Source organism: Haliaeetus leucocephalus, unplaced genomic scaffold, assembly GCF_000737465.1.
Source record: "Haliaeetus leucocephalus isolate CR32 unplaced genomic scaffold, Haliaeetus_leucocephalus-4.0 Scaffold417, whole genome shotgun sequence".
NCBI lineage: Eukaryota > Metazoa > Chordata > Aves > Accipitriformes > Accipitridae > Haliaeetus > Haliaeetus leucocephalus.
In genome coordinates this window covers 5,581,591-5,605,037 of record NW_010972853.1, presented here as the reverse complement: position 1 = coordinate 5,605,037, position 23,447 = coordinate 5,581,591, and positions in this window count along the sequence as shown.

The following is a 23,447-nucleotide window of genomic DNA, read 5'->3' as shown; positions in this document are numbered from 1 at the left end:
GGAAATAGATGAACAAATACAATTTGGATTATTCTGAGAGTTCAGAAAAAAGCCACAATATAGAATGGAAAAGCTGATCTATGAGTATGCTTTTAGAAACTATTTATATACTCAATAACATTGGTTTAAATTTTCTGTGGAAAATTATTTGGATTTTTAGTTGTGGGAAGGCCTGAAACCTTTAGACCCTGAGTTTTCAGTTTGGGGTTGTGGTTTTGTTTTGTTTTTCTCCTTCCTCCCTCATTTTTTGCATATTTGTTACTAAGAAATAACAATATAATAATTATTAGCAATATATGTCTCAATAAAAAAAACCATTTTGTTGAAATTGAAAGAGGAGATCATTGTCAGTGAATTCACTAACTCCTGAAAGCATGAAAAAGTTTTGAAATACTTCAACACTTTGGTGTGTTTAATTTTAGTTTTCCAGTTCAAAACAAATTTTAGCTTTGAAATTTAAAACAGTCCAATAGATTACAGAAATGTTTTTGTAGCACTTTCTGGAGTTCTTTCTCTCTCTCTCTCTCTCTCTCTCTTTTTTTTTTTGCCTAGTTAGAACCTTTTATGAACATTCTTGAGTCCCATTCAGGGATGTAAATGACCATAGGAAACATGAAGAACTGGGGAATCTGCTTCAGGGTCTCTAATTAATATCTTACATTTTAAATCTCTGTTAGTAGAACAGCATGGTTTGATAATGGTTAATAGTTATATGAAAAATTATTTTCCCTATCCTGTAAAACAAATTCAAAGGTTTCTGTCTCCAGTGAACAAAGTCTTCTTGAGATGGATTTTTATAAGCACTTTGCACATATATATGTGAAAAAAAATTCCAGAGCAAAACCTACTCTAGCTATTTAGCTGTATACATTTGTAAAATTTTTGTATGATGCACAAAATCTGTTTATCTTGGTGCAGAATGAACATTCCCCATACTTGTTCTTAAGTCTTGTAGATCATGCATGAGAAAAGGTGTACAATTAAGTCGTTAGGCCCTCTTTCCTAATGTTATTAGTTCAAGTTAGTTGAGAAGCAGATAGTGCTTCTCTTATTTCTCTGTCCACATTACAAATGGTCTGTATAGCACCTGTGTGCAAGTTTGCGCATATGTATCTCTCTGCTGATACACATCACCATAACATGCGCCTTGCACTACATAAATTACTAATAAATAGTAGGTCTGATTCATCAATAAATTCCAGCTGCTTTGTACTGCTCCATCCAATAAAAAACAGCTGTATGCAAGTCTCATCTGGCTGAGTCAGATGGATTTACAGCTATTTTGGCTTGGTGACACCACACAAATCAATCCACATATATTGATGAGACTTGGCTAATACCTCCTCTGTAACTGCCCAAAATGCATAAGAAAATCTATCCTTTCAACAATTTTTTTTAAACATCCACCTTAAAAATCGGAATCTGAAGAGATAAGGTCATATTAGTGAAGATAGCTAGTAAAGGTTAACCATTTCAACAGTACATCTGTAAGAAGTTAAAGTACACTGCAGCAATTAAACTCATGAATATAGGTCAGCACTCTAATCCCATGTCTAGTTTAATCTGATCTAGAAAAAGGACAACTTTTAATCATTACAATTTTTTCCCAGTGCAAATTTACTGTAAAGCTCCATGTAAAATCAAAATACCTGAAAAAGGGATGAAATCCAGTTTGTTAGCAAAACAAACTTCATCAGAGACAATCTTGTAAATGATCTGTAGCTTAAAACCATATTTCTGCCTATTCCTGAAAAGGATCTTCGTAAGATCAGAGGCCTATTAAAAATCAGAAATGTTCAACATCTGTTGCTGTGTTGCATGAAGGCAAGACAAAGATAAATTAATACCATATGTGGAGGAATAGGATTCAAAAATCCAGATTTGTTGGAATTTCCTAAAATAGGCTGCCAGGTTTGTATAATAAATAAAATCAAAGATAAAGGATTTTTTTTTAATTCTCATCCTGAAAAATTAAGAAATCCCTCAATCAAAAAAATAGAAAAGTATGGTTTATATATAATATAAAATATCTATTACATTCAAGGAAGTGAACTGGTGTGTAAAATAAAAGAGTGAGTCTGAAAAGAATCATGTAAAAAAGTATTTAGATTGAATGATGACTTAGAGGAATTGAGATGAAGTAACATAAGAATATTGCTATTTGCCTTTGGCATTTGTATTTTTGTCTAGTTTTGAGACACCATAGCATTTCAAAAAATTCTCCTGTCAGGGAAGGTTATGTCCTAGGAAGGTTATGTCCTAGGCTGTGGCTTGTAAATTTTTCTTTTCTTTTGCAGAGGAGCCTTCATTTGAGTATTCCCATAAAAAAACAGACAATTCACATATCATGGGCTCACATTACATTTCATGAACAATCAGGTTACTGGATGTCAACAGAGCAAGATGATGATGTACAGAAAAGTTGTTCAAATTCCATGCTGCAGTAGATACGGGCCTTTTTAGATTGTTGATGTGCTGTTTTGTAGATCACTATCCCTGTAGCTTCACATTATGTTCTGTTCTAGTGCTGCCCTCCAGATATCCTACTTCAAGGATACCTCATCCATGTATTCTTTCTTAGCTATGGGTTCTTCCTCGAATTGTGTAGTCATTTATTGCCCCTATATTCTCCCAGACAGAGGTCAGAATTTGCTCCAAGATATTTGTGGAGAAGGTTCTACGGTTCTGTTGTGGTTTAACCCCAGCCAGCAACTAAGCACCACGCAGCCACTCACTCATTTCCCCCCCGCCCAGTGGGATGGGGGAGAAAATTGGGAAAAGAAGTAAAACATGGGTTGAGTTAAGAACGGTTTAATAGGACAGAAAAGAAGAAACTAATAGTAATAATGATAACACTAATAAAATGACAATAGTAACAATGAAAGGATTGGAATATACAAGTGATGCACAATGCGATTGCATACCACCTGCCAATCGATGCCCAGTTAGTTCCCGAGTAGTGATTCCCTCCCAGGCCAACTGCCCCCAGTTTACGTATTGGGCATGATGTCCCATGGTATGGAATACCCCTTTGGCCAGTCTGGGTCAGCTGCCCTGGTTGTGTCCCCTCCCAACTTCTTGTGCCCCTCCAGCCTCCTTGCTGGCTGAGCATGAGAAGCTGAAAAATCCTTGACTTTAGACTAAACACTACTTAGCAACAGCTGAAAACATCAGTGTGTTATCAACATTCTTCTCATACTGAACCCAAAACTTAGCACTGTACCAGCTACTAGGAAGACAGTTAACTCTATCCCAGCTGAAACCAGGACAGGTTCATACAGAAGTGGCAGCCTCTTTCACTGATAAAGGTAGTTCAGGCCTACTTTGTGGCTGATAGAACAACATGAATATCCACTGGCATTGACTGTAATCCTAAACATAATGCCTAGTTGCTGTCTGGGGTTGCTGTAAGACAGAAGAGATGCAGAAGAGATGATTCTCCTTGATTTCTTTCAGCCAGGGAGACTAAACAATCCAACTAAAAATGTTTATAGAATAAAGCAGTAACCAAGGTATTGCCAAATTGAGGGAGAAGCCTAAGATGTTTTCATAAGTTTAATTGATTTTGAAATTTGACGAGATTCTAGGCAAGGAGAAAGAATGTTTGGCTTTAAAAAAGCATAGTTAATGGATAGGTATCCTCTTACTAAAATGGTGTTCAAAAGCCAACTGGATTTCAGTCATTTGTGCAGTGTACGATCCGGGGGAGAGGTGAGCTGTAAAGTTTAAATGTTTCTCCTTCCTACCACTGTACATGCGTTTGATCCATTTGGGCATTTGTCCTGAAGAGTCTCCATATTAACTATTAAGTGAACCTAGAGACTTGTATAATAATTGTGGACAAGAAGAGGTTAGGAGAGGGTGAGTAATTAGTGGAAGAGAAGTCCCTGGTGCCTTACTCATTTATATCAATGTGCATCCACAACAATAAGTATCTTCACAGGTGTCGATCTGGACTTACTTACATGGATGTATCTGAGAGTGCTCTTTTTTGAGAACTCGATTAAATGAACTGTGCTCAGAGGTTTAAAGAAACACTTGGGAACAGTGTGAACACAGTATTAAAGGAATTCACCTGAAGAGTGAAATAATACATGATTTTACACTGAAAAGTTATTCTGAAATTATTTTTTAAAGTCATCAAAATACCACATTGAATTTTCATTTATAGATGCTAGATGACTAATTTCAAATACTGCAGACTGTAATTGCAAACAAGGTCTCGAATCAGAGCTTGAAGGTCAGACTGGACGTTCAAAGAAAATTCACATGGTTTGTTTTACTATTAATATATAGGTTTTCAATGAATTCCTAAACTCTCAGTTCGAGGTGGAAGTGCCCTTTATATGACCCTCTCCATCAGAAAAATGTTCATTTGCAGTGCAGTGAAACATATGGTTTTCTGACTTTTGGAAAAAATATGGAAAACGAAACTTTCTCCAGTCATATTTTATTTTAATTTTTCAACTTTGGAGATGTGGAAATCTCACAGGCAGTCCCCTTTTGAATTTATGAGGCTGCCTATATTTCTTTTTTTGTGTAGCTGCAAAGTATTTTAAAAGGCTCCCTATATAAATCAGGAAGAATAAGAAAGGTGGAGAAAATCAGGTTTTATATGCAAAGTATAACGTCAAGGTATATAACATCTACTGATAGATGACATTAAGAATTTTTATTGGCATGTGGTGGACTTCAGAAAAGAAAATCTTAAGAAACAGCAAGAGAATATAATATCATCCAAAGTCAATACTTCAGAAGGCTGTATTATTTTTGTTTAATTTATATTTCATATGTAAATCTTGGTATATTTACAATTTTTTCTCACTGAGATCTTTTTCCAGTGAAAGTATTGCCTGATTTTAAAACATTAAATTTTCATCGGCCATTTGAGGAATAAGTAAAATGTAAATCACTCAAGTTAGAATAGCGGAAGATTTAAAACACGCCGTTTATTTTAAATGTGTATCTTAACTGTACTGTTGATAAACTCCTAATGTCACAACTGACATCAACATCAAAAATCTGCCCCTCTATCATACAAACTTACAAAAGTAGGACATATGGCAGTGTGACTGGAGTGAGCAGTTGGATGCCACTATGAATCCTTTCCCTATATTTCTAGCTTTTTCACATCTGGAGGCTCCAAACTGCATTTGTTGGCATGATCTCTGAGAGCAAAACAGTTGCTTTTCCAAGTTAGAAAAGACTATAAGTGGTAGAGCGGAATGATCCTAGTTGCATCACAAGGGCAGTGCTTGGAAAGGTGTATTATTTTATATAAGGAATTAGTCCTTCTCGTTGGTTTGTGCTCCGTTGTAATCTTGCAACTTTGATTTAGCCATCAAGTCCTTGAAAAAATAGAGATGGGAAAAGAAAACCAAAATACTGAGTAATGTCTTTGATTTTTTAGTGTTAAATTAACAGCAGAAAAAAATAGTGGCAAAACTACTGGTTTTAAGATAATCACAAAATATTGTGATGAAAAGTAAGACCAAGTGCTTACTAACAAGGGAATCTCTAAGAATATAATCACGTACACAGTGTACATGTACTGACCACTCTAGTAATAAGAGCACAGTACCAATCAAGAGATTTCAATAATTTCCCATTTCAGCGAGGACATAAACCCTGCCCTTCAGCATTGGATATCATGCTGCTTTTGCATACATGGGTGTCACAACAGATGCTGGTAGATCACCTTTACCTTCGTTTAAATAGCTGCAAAGCACCTAATCTCACTGTACAGAGGGCAGCCATTAATACATAACCTTCATTATCCAGGATAACTGTCTCCTTTCCTGACAGACTTTATATGTGACAACTCATTCACCTGAGTTCCATTCATTCTCTCACAGCTAGCATTCAAGTCACAGTACATGAAGCTGAGTTGAGTCCTATGAATGATCTGTAGATGGTTTGAATTCCTGCCAAAGATAATACATCTACTGAGGAAAGGAGGGGGGGTGGGGGGAACAATAAAAGAATAAGCTTTATGGGAAGAGCAGCCTCTTTTCCCATAAATGATGAATCAATCCATTATATTTGTGATAATCAATGCCATGGATCCTCTTCATGTCAAGGTAAAAAAAAAAACTTGGTAAAGAGGCAAATCATTATTAATTCATTCATTGCAATAACATTAATCACGATGAGCTAATGTGATATTAATGTGGCTGTAATATGTACTTCCATAAGAATTTCACTGTAATATAGGAATTAACTAATGTACCATGGTTTTAGAGAGTGACGTAAATTGATAAATAACACTGAAAAGCTTTTTAAATAGGGGTAGGCATGAATCTACTGACATGCTACCTTCTGGTGGAGACGGGAGGGTGCCCACATCCCACTCCCATGCCCACACTTGCAGGTAGGCTAACGGTCTGCTTTGCATTTTCCAGGAGTTACTGCCTACAGCAACAGCCAGTCAGCTTTTCAACATTGTGGTCCTGTTCCAGGAAATATTGTTGTGGGAGATTAGTAGTTCTGGGAATGGAATCAAAGCTGTGATGATGCTCGCTGGTGTCTAGGAGGAGTTTGGGAGTCATGCGTGCACTCGGTCTTCTGAACACTCTTGCACACAGAGGGAGAGGACCGCTTCACAAACATGTCTCCCATGAGAATCTTCAAAAGTGACTTCTGCCATATTCTTATGTTACAGGTAATAATGCAAAGCAGACACATCCAATGTGACCAGTTCTTGAAAGCAGATGATATGGCATGGGGAACTGCCTTCGAGAACAGAAAAGGACCTTCTTACGGAGTCCTTCCCTCTCAACACAGCCCTGAGTTTGGCGAGGTAGTGCAGTCCTCAGCTGAGGTTGTTGTCAGTGCTGAGGACCAAACCTTAATGGAGAGCAGTCAAACGGAGGAAATGGGAAACAAAAACCGGAGAATGCCTAAGGAAAATAATGAAACAAAAATAGTAAACCACCTATCTACCTAAAGCACTGTGGAGATCCACTGTATCCCTAAACTCACCTAACACAGAAAGTTGTAAAACTCTAAAATGATGATGATAATCCCACTTTGAGCAGTAAATTGGACTAAACCTCCAGTAGTTCCTTTCAATCAACATTTCCATGAGTATATGATTCAAATCACTAGAGGAAAAAAAAATACAATTTTCTTGTACAATCTACTTGATTTTTTTCCCTGAAGTATTACCTGCACATTACCAGACATATTAAATGTATTTAGGGTATAATTAGTATTTTTCCAAGCAATAAATTCTGCTGTTATACTGAAAATGCTCTATGTTTCATTAAAAAAATTCTTTATTTTAGTGTGTGGGTTTAATAAATTTAATCTTCTAGAGATGTCCATTATCAAAGCACTTCAGCATTAGAAATTAAGTTATTTCTGTGACTATACTTGGAAGCTCAAAACAGGTTAGTTAGTTTGTTTCTAAATATCCCGTATTTATGCCTTCTTTGAATGAACAATTTTCAGTGTGGTAATGAGCCTGTCTTCTAGCACCATACACTGAATCTTTGGCTCTGTAGTTCTGGATTCTTGGTTTGTATTTGTAGACACCTAACATATACAGAGCATCAATACTGAACCAGTTTTTCTGTAGGATATTAATATTTGTTGTCTACAGCAAAGTTAGTTGTAGACTTTAATCAGAAATATTTTCACAGCAAACTAATTAAAGTATATTTAGTATGAACTTTCAAACTTTGCTTCTGACAAGTTGTTGCTCCATTCAATGCAGCAGCAATGCAGTTTGATCTGCTTGGGTAACTGGAAGTGAAAATTATTGCATTTTTTAAAATCTTTTAGAAATTCTGTCTGCCATCCCGTACCTCAGGATCATTTTTCACACCTCCGCATGTTTTTCTACTCCTTAAAATCCAATTATATACACAAATATCCAGAAATTTTTTAGCTCATGGTGGGGAGGCAAGGGGGAAACAACAGTTCCACAAGGTTAAAAGTCATTAATATAGTTTGGAGCCACCAACAATATTTGTATCCTCTCCTGTAGCCTATTACCATGAGAAATTCTTCATACTATATTTTTAATCAGCAGAACTAGTCAGTGTGTACAGGACTTCTGTACCTTAGCTGCTTATCGTAAAACCGGGCAGTTAACACTTCCTGACTTTCAGCTTTTGTCTGTCTTGCTAAGTGACTGATAACCCTCAGGGAAAGCACACTTTTTGTAAGTGCATAATACAATAGGACCTAGATCATTGTTGACACCTTTACTGAGATCGTATCAAATGGTCATAAGCAGTTGTTTGAAAGGATTTTTTTCAATGAATGAGAGTTATGAGAGTTACGATAAACTGGAAAGATTAACATTTGTGTTAAGACCACAGACATAATATATTTATTGTATAATCTGCAACAGCAAAGATATACCACAATATTCTCTATTACAGAAAAGGAAAATACTTTTGAAGTTATTTTTGTTAAAAATCTTTGGTACATGATCACAGAGGATTTTGTCTGAAGATAATGATGACTGAGCTGCTATTTTGTCCAAGCTTCTGAATGGTTTTGTAGCAACAGAGAAAATTATACACCTGAAGGTAAAGGGGCACAGTGGACATGGGGTAAAATTTGGCTACAGTCTTAAGTATTCTTTTAACTCCAAGAAATATCACTTTGATATGCCTGTGATATTAGTTTTAAATTATTTTAATTTATTCTATTACAAACCAGAAGAAAAAAGCCCTGTATTTTGGAAAATGTTCCCTATTAAGCAGGGGTTATTTAAATTGACAGAATTAGCTTGAATTAGATCATCAATATTATAATGTTGATTTTATTTCAGTTACCTGACTATTTCCCTTACTCTTTTAAAACCATGACAGGCATATCGAGATAATAAAAACAATGGACCATTTATTGTTCTTTCACCTCAATTGTTTTAATTTCAAGTCTTTTAACAATAGGCATGGTTTTAAGTCCATTTCTGATACAATGGCTGCAACCGGAAAAAAAGAAATGGAAGCTAAAGTGAACTTCAGTAACTGTTATTCTCATAATAAATCACAGGCATCTTATATCTTAACCATGTCTTGAATTTTCTTAGCAAATGGATTGGGAATTTACTTCTTTTTTGAGAAACCAGACCAAAATGTAACATTCCTGGAAGCACTCAGTAAGCTTCCAAATCTCTTGATGATACCCAGAAACATGGTGTTTCTTGTTTTGGTTTGGTTTTAGAAATGGAAAAATAATTATAAAACATATTGTGCTAATAAATCAAAAAAGGCGCTTGAAATAATCTCATAAAATGTTATGGCTTAAATAATGCCCTTCATCAGTATTCTTTGTTTAACATTTTATGTTTATTGATAAATGAAGATGCATTTAAATAATTCAAACAAAACATTAGCTGCAAGCAAGGAATTAATAATTGATAGGACTGGAAGGGCTTTTTTTCACTTGGGAAATAGATAATATTAGCTTAATGTGGGGTTGTAGGAACAGAGGAAGTGTAATGGATCTGCCTGCTTTAAACTGATGATGGTTATTGTGGTCTGAAAGTTGCTACAAAGGCAAAAGCAGGACAGCTCTGTAACTGCAATAGATTTCACTCATAGGAGCTGACAATGCAAATTGTGGTTTGATATGCCAGATTTATACATGGGAAGGGATCTAATAAACTTAACATATACTAAAGAAAAAAAATAACTGCTTTTAAACTTAAGTCTGAGAATTTTAAAAGTACAAAAACATAACAGTTATGGTGTCTAAAAATATCTGGATTTTTTTTTTTCCCCTCCGTCTCCTCTTTTATTAATATCTTCATCCATAGTGGGTTTTTTTTAAGTCAGGGAACCACTACTAAGGATACTGTAACACAGAAGCCAATGCATTCTTGAGGATTCTCAGAGGAAGACCATTTAGTCTCAAAACACTCATCATAAGGTTTTATTTAGATTTGCCTGTAAAGAAGCCAAACCCTTCCAGCTGTGCATTTGAACATACCAGCCTCTTCTGTGGAGATGTAGAAAACCAGCTTTGTCAGGCCCTCTGTTAGGAGGCAAATTTCTTTTGGTGATGCTCAGGTTGTGTCTAGTGATCGGAAGAAACACAGAATTACTCTGTAATCAGGTGTGCGACTCCCATTAGCTTTTGGAGATACTAGATTCATAGTGATCTGAAAGTCTACCAAATGACATGTTCATTTCTGTATGGTATTTATGAATCTACAATCCAGATGTTCATACTACACTCTAGGAGCCAGAAATTTGCATTTGCACATGTAACCAACATTTGACTTTATTAGTTTGATATGCAGGACAAAATTTAAAATAAAATAAAAATACTGTAGCATAAATCTATAATAATTTCATAGATGTTATTGCTCCAACAGCGTAGGATTATAATCAGGTATTTTACCACACAATTAGAAAATTAATGTTCTTCTGATTAAAATTTTTTAGGCAGTCATAAACAAGAATATAAAAAACTGTAATCTGATCTGAAAACCAATAGCATTTTGCAGGTTTTAAAATGAAGTTCAAAAGATCATAGCCTTATCATACTTGACCCTTACTACTAGAAATCACGCTGTTATGATATCAGGGGGGTTTACTTAAAGGTAGTGCTAGAATAGCCAAACACTTCTAATAAAAATATCAAATAGAACACTCTTCATTACTTAACTTAGTTGTATCTTGTGTCATCACTTATGAAAAATGACTGAGCCATATTACTGAAAATGAACAGTTGTGTTTTTCTACCTATTTTCCACAGGGGTAAATGGTTATAAAGGGATCAAGGCAGTGAAGAATCAAGTTCTGTATCTCTAGTTGTGTGTGCCAAGTTCATACCTGAGCATCTCCCAGAATAGGTTTTCTTAAGCGGACAGATTGTAAGCCTGCACAAAATTGATTTCAGAAATGCAAATGGGAGAAAGCAGCTTTGTTTTCCAGCCATTGCAACACTCGACATGACATTTAGATAGACTTGCTTGCATTGACAGTAGGCACATATGTCTACTATTTTGTTTTAAAATATATGTATTGCTTTTAATAACAACATTACAGCTGTTCACAAAATGACGCCTCTAGACAGAAGCACTACAATGAAAAGAGACTATCAACAGAAGGACTGTATCTGCATGCAACTCTTACAGTTGCCAAGAAATGAAGATATAACATATGGTCACTTTGTAAAGGTGAGCTGAACAAAAAACAAGCAGCAACCTAGCCAATTTTTGTCATTTGAATTCTCCTGTTCAAAACCCAATTTAGTTTCATATGACTCTTGCTAATTTGAATGATATATTTATTAAAATATGAAACAGCCAGCCCTGCAACTAGGAAAACAATTTAAAAATAAATTCGTGGAATGGTACATTGCCAATTTTTCACTTGTCTGGAGCTATCCTTTAAAAATTAATGTATAATTTTGCAGCAGAAGAATCGAATGCTATTAACAGCTTGCTAGTGTGAAGAGAGGAAGTTGTAACTTATATTAAATATCCCACTGTTGATATGCTTATGAATGTCTTCCCTTGATTTATCTGTTTATTGAACTGCCTTGGAAGGGCCACTCCTCATAGAAATGCATGGGGGAATGTTAACATAACCCAAGTGTCTTTGATAATCTTTCTGGACATCACCCAGAAAATGACAAGACTTAGGAAAAAAAGTGATAAGCTTGGAAATGTTTAATTTCCCACTGTAACAATTTATAGACTCTGTAGGGAAAGTGTGGACTCCAGACAAGCTGCTGGTTTAGGCAACATTACTGCTTTTGTACCTGAATAGTGAACAAAAATTCAGAGTTGTGTGGGGTTTTTCATCAAGAGAAAAAAAAATCAGATCCTTGATATAATTCTGTTTACTGATAATGAACATATACATCTCTGGCTCCCTGAGTGCCTGAGGAAAACAACGGGAATAGCACTATATCCCAAGCTGCTCTTTCCTCTCTTTTTTGCTATTTCAGGTCTTTTTGGAGATGCATTCTACAGCTCCTTTTGTGCATGGAATTTTCTCAACATTTCTTTTCTGATTGTCTAATTCTCAATGTCCCACTTGTTCACAGAGGCAGAAACCTTTACAAACAGTAGCCTACATATATATATGTGTTGTCTGGGATTATAAAATATGCCTGTGCTTAGAATAGAACACGTCACTTTTCCAACTCCCTTGTTTAAGACAATTAAATGTTATTTAAACTATGTCACACAGAGAAGTTACAGTTACTTGCTTTATTTCCAATGCATTTCAGCTCTGACCTTACCAAGACTATTTATAATGTGGGCAACAACATATTGCAAGATTGTTTCATCCAAGATAAGAGTTAGGGTGTTCCCTAGCAAGACCCAGCTGTTATTTGGCCAGCACAGTCAGCTTAGAAAACTACTTCTGTCTTCATTGCACCTCAATTCTTACTTCTCAGTTTCTGTAACCCAGAAGATTGAATGACAAAAACAATAAAGGACTGGGAAAAAAAAAGAAGGAAAAAAAAGCACAATTATGTATATAACTTTCCATGAGGATTAATTAATCTCTGATTTATCGGTCATATCCATATTAATTCTCTGCGGGGGGTTTCTTCCTAAGTATACTAGAAGTACTGAGAAAGCATTTCGGCCCATGCTGTGATAAAGAACTGGAAGAGTTGTGTATCCCAGTTCCCTAGCAAAGCTGTTGCAGCCAGTACTGTCTGTACAAGTGACTTGAGCAGAAACGTTAACTTACCACATTAAACTGGAAAGAAATCTATCAGGCAGGAAAAATAATTGTCACTCCAGCTCTGACATAGTCCTGACGAAAGATGAGAACCTGTGAGAGAGAGAGAAAAATGCCAGTCTGCATCTCAGAGCAGCTACCTACTTTCCAGGAACAATTCAATGGCTGTAGCTGGGGTTTCTGCCCCAACTGCTGCAGCTATTTCAGACTCCAGAGTCAATACCCGTGTAAAGCTCCAGGTCATTGCACTAGCTGCTGGTCAGAGCAAGAATAAGATTTGTTAAGACTGACATTTGCATCTGGGTCAATAGGACGGAGCAGTGGGAGGGCTGAGAAAAGATCAGCACTCACTAATTAGGACAGTGCTCAGCTATCCCCACCTAAGAAGCATCTTTTGGTTTAGGATAGATGTTATGGGGAATATCAAACAAAATATCCAGCAGTGCAATTTTTTGGTTGATCAGGTAGCCACCACATGTTCAGCCAGTTCTGCAGGACAATCAGTTCCCCTACACTCACTGCAGAGAGTACGAGACCCTCTGTTTTAAGATCTTTCTAGAAGAGAGCTTCTATTCAACTCACTACTTTTCATGGCTATAGGTTGAAGGAGTTTGCATTTGCCCTGGTAAATTCCAAATATTGAACTGAACCCATGGTACTGTCAGTCTATTTTCTGAGAAGAACGTGTCGCCCGGAGTCTACTGCATAGCTGTTGTAAGTGTAGCTCACCTTAACCCACAGTAACACCACTTTCCAACCCATCCACCCAAGTACGGTCACTGAAGTCAATGTACATCTGGCAATTAGGGGGGATGACGAGTCCGTCCTTTCTCTTTATGATAACAGGAAAAATAGCTCATGTAATGCAACACTGTACATTGATCCTTTTTTGATCAAGGGGAAAAGATTTTGCAGAGGCATCAGATCATCAGAAAAGGAGGTGAGTGTATATCTCTCTACAGCTTTGATAAGACAGTCCCTTGTGCATTAGATTTTGTCCTAATCACTTCAGTGCTCCAAAGTACAGGCAAATCAAAATGAGTGCAGTGCAAGCTGAAGAAATAAAAGTAATATTGAAAGCTGTGACCTCAATTTAAGAAAAGCTGGATGAAAAAATATATTACCTCGAGTGAGGATGAAGTGATAACATGATAATTATCTTTCCATTTCTAAAGATTGTTTGGGTTGAAAAAAAAATATTTGTGGGGTTGAAAGGCTATATGAGAAAAAGATGACAAATTTTAGAAAGGGTAAATTTGCTGAATATCAGAAAAGACTTGCTTAGCTTTCCATAGGCTATGAAATAGTTTCTCATGAGAAAAGGAGAAAGTCTGGGACTTTTTAGAACAAACCTGAATAAAGCATAGAAAGATTTATTGCAGTGCTGCAGGTGTGACCATCTTTTACTTCTAATTCCTTTTTTCGTGTGTTACAAAACATCCTTGGGTATCCAAGTTATACTGTGGACATGCAACTTAAGCTATTTTATAGTAGCTTTGTATAGTAGTTCCCTTATTCTATTTACCTTTTTTTTTTTTTAACTCCTCCTGGCAGGTACTAGTTTTTTGCTACAACTTTTTCTATTGGAATGTTTCAGTTCCAGAAAAATGAAAGGACATAAAAAGTATTTAATATTAATTTTAAAAAAGAGAGAGTTCAAAGGTATTTTTGGTAAGGATGGTGATTTATTGGAATGGAATATTTTCATATCATGTTTTTAAATTATTTTCCATCTATGCTAGCCAGTTTAAACTTAAATAAGTCTCAGTAGAAAAGAAAGATTTCAACAGAACATGTCATTTTGAAAACTCAAAACTGATTTTTTTTCCTCAGAATTTAGATTTAAAGATACTTTGAGTTCTTTTCTTTACATTCTATCTAATTTAGGCCCTACCCCTGAACTTGTAAAACTTCCCAAGAAACAAAATAAACATTTCCTCTTCAACTTAATGGAAGCATACTTAATTCTTCTACTTCACAAGGTGCTGTTTCTTTTATTTATTTTATTTTATTTTATTATTTTATTTTATTTATTTATTCTGCTTCAGTGTATTCAGAGGTTTTCCAAGACACTCACTGTAGCTTCCTGATTTTGAAAGAATGTTCTGTTTCTCTGGTCTGTCTCCTTTCCAGCACTGAATAATGATAAACAGATCTTGCAAAAATCTTTTCACTGATGTTTAAATTGAGGAACGAAATTCAGAGAGAGATAAGGTATCACTTTTCACCAAACATGTTACTCTAGATTTATATCCTACATCATGATTTGATGCAATGTTTATAACAACACGTTTTATGTATAATGCCATGAAGTGATGACAATCTGCTCTACTGTCATGGTGTGATGTTGAATTAATAGGAAACAAGGTGAGGGCAGAGCAGGCAATCATTGTATGTGTTAACTTCATGATTAACCATTGGGTTCTTAATAAAGTCTTACTCTACAGAAAAGACTGCCAAATATTTTTGTCACTTTTACAATATTTTGTCAAGATATATGACCTTGAAAGTCACCTTTAAAGTTATCTTAATATTTTACGCAACTGAGACTAATGCAGATGCAGCTTTTATGAACTTCAGTGAGAACACACCTGATGAGTAAATTAATCACTAATAGAGACCGAAATTCCAGAAAACAGATTACATACAGTGAAGCATGTTGCAAGAGAATGCACTTCATTTCTTTCAATTTAAGTAAACGTAGTGCATTATATTCATTAATTATGCTAGAATGTTTTTCCTTAAATAGAAAATAGAATAATCGGTGCATACCATTTCCATCACAGTTTGTGAAATCTTTTTGGCAGATTACCGAGCTCAAAAGCACTTGCTCAATTTCAAGATCATCAACTGCTTACTGCAAAATTATTAGTTGCTTGGCTTGCTGTAGTATTTCAAGAAGAACATCACACATGCCCTCAGTGCAGAGAAGACTTCTCATGATATAAACTAGTCTGTCCTTATCTCTCAGTGCTTAGACTTTTTGCAGCCATGGTATATAACCATAGAATCATAGAATGGTTTGGGTTGGAAGGGACCTTAAAGATCACCTAGTTCCAACCCCCCTGCCATTGGCAGGAACACCTTCCACTTGACCAGGTTGCTCAAAGCCCCATCCAACCTGGCCTTGAACACTGCCAGGGATGGGGCATCCACAGCCTCTCTGGGCAACTTGTTCCAGTGCCTCACCACCCTCACAGTGAAGAATTTCTTCCTAATATCTAATCTAAATCTACCGTCTTTCAGTTTAAAGCCATTACCCCTTATCCTATCACTACGCTCCCTGATAAAGAGTCCCTCCCCATCTTTCCTGTAGGCCCCTTTAGGTACTGGCAGGCCGCTATAAGGTCTCCCTGGAGCCTTCTCTTCTCCAGGCTGAACAACCCCAACTCTCTCAGCCTGTCTTCATAGGAGAGGTGCTCCAGCTCTCTGATCATCTTCGTGTATGTCCTCTGGACTTGCTCAAGCAGGTCCATGTCTTTCTTATCTTGGGGGCCCCAGAGCTGAATGCAGTACACCAGGTGGGGTCTCACGAGAGTGGAGTAGAGGGGGAGAATGACCTCCCTCGACCTGCTGGCCACATTTCTTCTGATGCAGCCCAGGATGTGATTGGCTTTTTGGGCTGTGAGCACAAATTGCCAGCTCATATTCAGTTTTTCATCCACCAATACCTCCACATCCTTCTCCACAGGGCTACTCTCAATCCACTCATTGCCCAGCCTGTATTTGTGCTTGGGATTGTCCCGACTCAAGTGCAGGGCCTTGCACTTGGCCTCATTGAACTTCATGAGGTTCGCACAGGCCCATCTTTCAAGCCTGTCGAGGTCCCTCTGGATGGCATCCCTTCCCTCCAGCGTGTCAACCGCACCACACAGCTCTGTGTCGTCGGCAAACTTTCTGAGGGTGCACTCAATGCCACTGTCCATCAGCCATTCTTGCCTACAGACCATACTTCATCTAACAGACTCAGGCTGATTCTCAGTACTTGTTGATATGACTACTGTCTCCATGATAAGGGAACTGTAGTCAAAATGCAGTATCACACTATACTAGATGAGGTAAGGGAGCATAGCAAGCAAAAAGATTCCTGCCCCATGAAGCTTACGCTCCAGGTATAAACAAGAGATAGCAAGTAGAGTATAAACAAATAGTAATATTGGTTGTTTAACAATTAATCATCCGAAGAACAACAAGAAATTTTCCTAAAATTTTTTTAGACACCATCGTAAAATAGTTTAAAGGACCTGTTGATAGTAGACAGAAAAATAGTTTCACAGATATTGTTCCCAAGCATGGAGAGTAGCAAAAAGGAAGACTATAAGGTGCCTACTTCAAGTTTAACTAAATAAGAAATGAACCTCTGAAGAGGAGGTTAGTTAGAAGCACGTGTTAATATATGGACAGTAATTTGAGGTGATAGGGTGGGACTAGGCTATGAAGAATCTGAAGCATGAGATAGGAAAAAAAAAAGGCTTTTCTCCATCTCAATGGGCCATGCTCAATGGGAAAAGGTTTGGGCAGGGCTTTTATGTAGCATCAAGAAAATTTTGCCTGCTCATTCCACCTGAATTTGGTTAGAAGACTGATTAGGTAGTAGTGAGTGAAAGCACTCACCCTCAAAAAGGAGCAAGCAATAACTGACCAAGATATGCAATGCATAATTGAAATCCATGTTTGGGCAGACTGTCATAGGTCAAGGATATCAATGGTAATACAGTTTAATGACATTACAAGCCTTTACTTTCACACATTTTGCAGATGCCTGTGCCTTAGTTTCTGCATTTGTGTCATACAGCTGAGTGTAGTCTTTGTCAACCAGCATTAGAAATTAAGTATCTAGAAAATAAATTATTTCAGATATATTTATTCTCAAGTCTTTCGGGTTTGTTTGTGTTAGCCATAGAAATATCTTATTGCAATAGAAAGGAAATTAAATTTTGTCACATCCCTGCTGCTATGGACCAAAGTTAACCAAATAATTATTGTGCCCCCCCAGAAATAAATCCAACTGAATCTATGCCACTCTGAAAGAAAAGCTAACAGTCATATGCAGAAGCCTACATTTGTAAAGGTCATAAAACATCTGGTAAAAGTCAGATTTTTCCTCTAGAAGGTTTTTACACTTATTTTTATAAAGCCTTTGTACATCTCTATAGATGTGAGTGAGACTCATGGTCATATTCTCTAGGATTTTCGCCTGAGAAAAAAATTTCTATTAAAATTTTTATTTTTAGTGGAGGTTATATAGCATATATTGTAATCAACAATCCACAGCTGCAACAGGAAGTTTAGACTACCATTTAACAACTACCCAAAAGCTTTATTTGTTCAGTTTCAGCAGAGGCTAACATGTAAACCTTAATAAGACAAATCTTTCCCTTTTGGCCATCATTCATTCGCAAAATACCCTTACATTTTCTACAGCCTGCTTACAATGCCTAATAGAATCTGACTGAATCAAGGCCTTGAAATTCTGACCTATCAAGTCTGCTGCTCAGCGACTTTTTGTCCAAAGTTGGTAGCATAAATTCAATAGCATTTATCTATTGAAAATATTTATAGTATTGCAATACTTTATTGATACTTGGCCTTGCAAAGCCACTATGGGCTTGCCTCACCTGTTGCTGCTGTCAGCTAGCAGACTGCTGATTTCAGGTGTGAGTAAGCAGGCAACCAACAGGAGAGAGGTGAACAGCTCGGAAACTTTATGGAAACTATGAGATTGTGGGAGGCCAAGGGTTATTTATACTGCAGTATGTCTCTATATCTTACTGACAACAGTTAGATGTTGAGTTTCATTGTTTCTGTACAGGTAGGCCAGTTTTCAGCTATCTGACAAAGATAAATCATGTAAAAGTCTGTAAAGAATGTAATTTTTGCTGCTTGAGAAATTGTTTGAGACCTTGTGACATACAAGCTGAGCATTAATGAGGCTGGGAGATCCTGGAACAAGGCAGTCCTGTGGTTGTAGAGGAAAAAAGACTTGATGACAGAAGATATTTGAAATAGGTGAGCTCTAGCTATTGAATGATAGCTCATTCAAATACTCCCGTTACAACTGGAATTGAGGTAGGAAGTACATCTTCTGGTGTGTTGTCTACAGACTAGGATATGTTTTTTGAGGAAGCAGATGGTCAAAATCTCTATTTAGATTATCAATACTGTTTTCAAAATTGGTCAGGACTTGCAATCTCAGGCTCTGACCTAAGCTTCCATGCAAAATAAACACAACCTTATTTACCTCCCTCTTTGTGACTTTCTTTCCCTCGATTTTCTCTTTATTCCAGAACCTTATAATGGTACTGGGAATTCAGGTCTGAAATAATAGCCTAAATAGTACATTTTCCTCTAATGCAATGAAATGTGCACTTAATAGGCCACGTTGGCCAGAAATAACATTGTTATTATAAATCAAATATACCTGGCTGTATTCTGATGCTCATTTAATCTAAGGTTTATAGTTCTGGTATAAACCAGTCGGTCTATTTTGCAAGCAAGACACATATTTTCATCAAAATCCATTTAAAATTCTCCTTTGTTTTTCTTATTACACATAAGCATCACCTGCTACTTAATTCCAAACCTAAAAACAAAAAACAATGTTAAGAAAATTACAGTCTCTGTGTTCCTCTCACTCCCACAGCCTGTCTCTGTCTGCCTTTCCACCTTCTAGCTCTCTTTTTTTTAATGCTAAAGAATATATTTATGTGTAAGAGAAAGCCACAAGAGTAAAAAAGTCCTGTCTGAGAAAACAAAGAACAATTAATGAAGAAAGAAAAAATATGGACAATGGAATGCCTGTTATTTGCCCTTAAGTGATATATTAGGTACAGGAAATCACATTACAATTTGATGTATGTGTCACTTTAAGAGTGATTCTTGGATTGTGGAGGTAGCTTGTGTGTCATATGATGTAAGTACTTTTATTGAGTAGGTAAGTATGTAATAGCTAAAAGCCTCATAAATCAGCTAAATGTTCTCCCAATTTATAGAGAATATTTGATCTGAGAACATTACCGTCTGGCGAGCCACTGAGAAAAAGAGAAGACATGAAGAGTGATGGAGATGGATATATTGGATAATTTTTTTGGATATATAGTATTTGGGGCTGGCTCTTCCTTGCTTGCATCTTTTGTACTCATTAACACCTTTGCAAGTGTAATATACTACCAAATTAAAGTTTTCTACTCACTTTAACACTTTTATAGCTCCTTCTCAGGGGTAGGGTCACACAGAATGAAACACAGGACAGGTTTTTAATCCAGAGCTCTTTCTCTTTTAAACAACAATAGCAGTTAACAAATCACATGTCTGAGGATTGTTTGAATTATGTAAAATTGTCCAAATTAATCTAGCCATTGTTTCCAGCATTATAGACAGCCCTATGTTATTAAAGCAAAGAAATACACCTTTTCCTAATTGGAACTACAAATGACCAATGTCCAGTCTATCTCTGCATATTATTTTTTTATTGGAACAATGAGGGACTTTGAAAAACTGTATTTGTAAGTTCATATATAACTATATATAAACTATATATATAAAAGAAATCATACCATATGGATTCACTTTGATTCTCCTTTACAAGATTCTTTATGTAGTACTTAATAAGTGCATTAAAAGTATTTCATATATAACAGCATCTGTCAGTAGTATAATAATCTGTACACTATGATGAGTCTATGTATTGACTGAAGCTGAACTTTTGAACCTGTTGCAACATAAGAAAGTAAAGAAGTGTTATTTATTTGCCATACTGTAGTTATAAAATTAAATAACTTCTATTTTCTGTGGTTACTCAAGAAGAGTTGTTGAACATGCCTCTGATTGCTAAATGGATGCTTCAACATATTTTTGAAATTGTGATTTGTGAGGGCTCTGATGCTCTGAGGCATTGCTTGTTGGATTGTTCACCTATTCATATTTTATACAGCTGAATACCTTCCACTTTAAGTCACATCAGAGGCCTTTAAAAACCTTATTTCACTCAAAGCCATTTTTCATCAGGAAAGTATAGAAACAGTGGCAGTCTAAAGTTTCTTTTCTTTTTCCTTTCAGGGCCACACAGGTGGTATATAAGGCATCATTGTCTGGAAAAATAAGCTACCGTAGGATTTATTGTCTGGGTGAAATATTTAACATTTGTCCTAAAATATGAATTTAAAGCAATTGTCTTTGCATGTGTAAACTTTTCTGGATATTTTGCCTAGCAATTTTGGACTGATTCATTGAATTTTGGGGGGTAAGAACAAAAGACTGCCTAACAAGATATGGGGCACACTACTCCCTGACTAAACATGCACAAAACAAGTTTAAAAAGAGAAGTGGGTGGTTTGATATATCTGTCCATGAACAACACAAGATGAGGAAAAGATGCTAATCCTAACAGAGGTTCAAGAATAGAACCACCCTTTCTTCCTGATCCAAGTCTTTTGGGTTCACAGACTGCTGTTCGTTTGAAATGTTCGGTGCGAAGACCACACAACTAACTCAGCTGTGAGCTAGGCCTGCTTGAGCATCAGGAGGCACAGCAGTAACACAGTGTCACAGAACGCTTCCGTGTTCCTTTACAAACTCTGTTTCTAGGGAAGAATATAGCCTAGTCTTACAAATTAGAGCCAGGCTGCTAAAGTGACACGCTGCTTCCCACTCCAAGTTGCATTTCTATATGTCATTCCACTTGAATTCTACCTGACCACTTGTACTGGCTCTGAATGACACTTAAGTTCAATCTGTACTGGTATATGATCTGCTTAGTAAGGTCTATAAAACACTAACAAGGTTAGTAATTCCTGTTGAAGAATGGTCCTGTTCAATTATCCTAATAATTCCTCTTTGACCTTAACCTCTCTAGAAAATAGAGATCATGCATTATGTCTTAATTCTAGCTTTCCCTTCTTCAGAGTATACCCCAACTCTTTAAATTCCATTTTCCCTAAGCTTTTTCATTTTAAAATACACCTTCCTAAAACTCTTTTGCAGCCCTATTTAGCTAGCTAGCCAACTCAAACTGCCATTTCTTTCTCTTTCTCAAGAAATCTCCTTTACATGCCGAAACACATGCACATTGAAAATGGCAAAAAATTAAAGCATGACTTCTAAAAGAAAGTCAAGGCTTAGATGTCCAAAGTTTATAGAATTAGAAAAAAAAAGACAAACATAAGTCTGCCCCTATAAACATGACATCAATTTCAAGACTGCAATCAACATGAAATTTCCCTCAAAATCAAATAAATACCAATGGCAGGATATTCTAATAAAAAATGCTACAGGTCATGTTGATGTTGTTCTTTGGTTTTATGTGGTCCTGATGGGTGTTCTACAAATCAAAAAATCTTCAGTCATTCTTTGGGAAAAAATGCAAAACTCTGAAATGCAGACTAAGATAACTACAACTGTCACAGTGACACCAGCTGTAGAAAGTGCTAGTGTGATCCTTCTAATTTAGAAATGAGCTTAATCATAGTATAGATGTTTTGTCATCATCTTGCTGTCAAGATAAATAATCTTTCTCTGCTGTATCCACATGACATATGTCAGTCAAAGCAAGGCAGAGTCCTTTGAAGTAAAACTGTAAGCTACAAAATTTACATATTTGAGAAAGGTTTAATTCAAACATCACATGAAACCATTTGGCTTTGTACTGAAATACAGTTAATTTTCTCTTAAGTGATACTCTCGGTCAGTCTTATATAACTAAGGAACTTGAAGTTCTAGAATTAACTATAAGATTGGCCAACATAAGAGAAAAGATCATATTTAGAGTAAAATCTTGGTTTCTGCCTTAGTTGCACTCAGGGGTCCTCATCCAACTTCTAATGAAATCTGTAAGAGCTGGAAAAGGCCATCACAGCATAAGCTTTGTGCCTGCAGGTTTTTTTCATCTTGATGTAAAAAGAATAGGTATATGGCTTTGAACATGTAAGGGGGAAAGAACTGCTGTTTCAGAAAAGGACTATGGGGATATTTTTTTAAAGGCATAAAGGGAGTTAGGCACCTAACTGTGACTTTTGCCTTTGAAAATACTTGCTTTGTAGTCTAATAAGACAATACTGCCAAATTGTAAGTACAGATTACTTCTCATTGAGCTGATCTTGAAAAAAAGATCTATTGTTTTTTTGCTAATACCCTTGCCTGTTCTTAGGAATATATTTTTCTATTTTTAGTACTTATTAAATATTCAGTACTATTAAAAGAGCAATTTCTTTTAAGTCATTCCTACATTAGCAACTGAACATGGGAACAACATTAAATAAAAAAAAAAAAAAAAGAAGAGAGTGCTTCAGGACAGTTCACTGTGGCAGCTTCGAGGGCAACAGAATACCTAGCATAGCACAAAGGTGCTGTGGTAGTTTTTTATTTCTTCCTGAATTCACCTCAGACATAACATTTGGACAGTTTTTCTCTTTGTATACATTGTTCTTCAGATAACAAATAAAAGCATATGTACTTTAAAAGAGGTTTGTATTTTTCACGTTACTGTTACTATGGTCCTACTCAGGTCACCTATCTACAAAAAGGTTGGTTATTTTTAAAGTCACTAAATAATAGCAAACATTTCATATTTCAATACTAAACATATTTCACAAGACTTCCAAAGGAAAAGATCTTTGCCAGAAAATCCATTAATGCAAATTAGGATAACTGCTTGTGCAAAGGTTTACATTTTTCAAAAAGAAACAATTGATTTCTCTAATCTTCTCATAAAGATGTTGATCGTTAATGCATTCTGACATACCGTCTGCTTTTGCGGATAAAACCATCACGAAATTCTGTCCA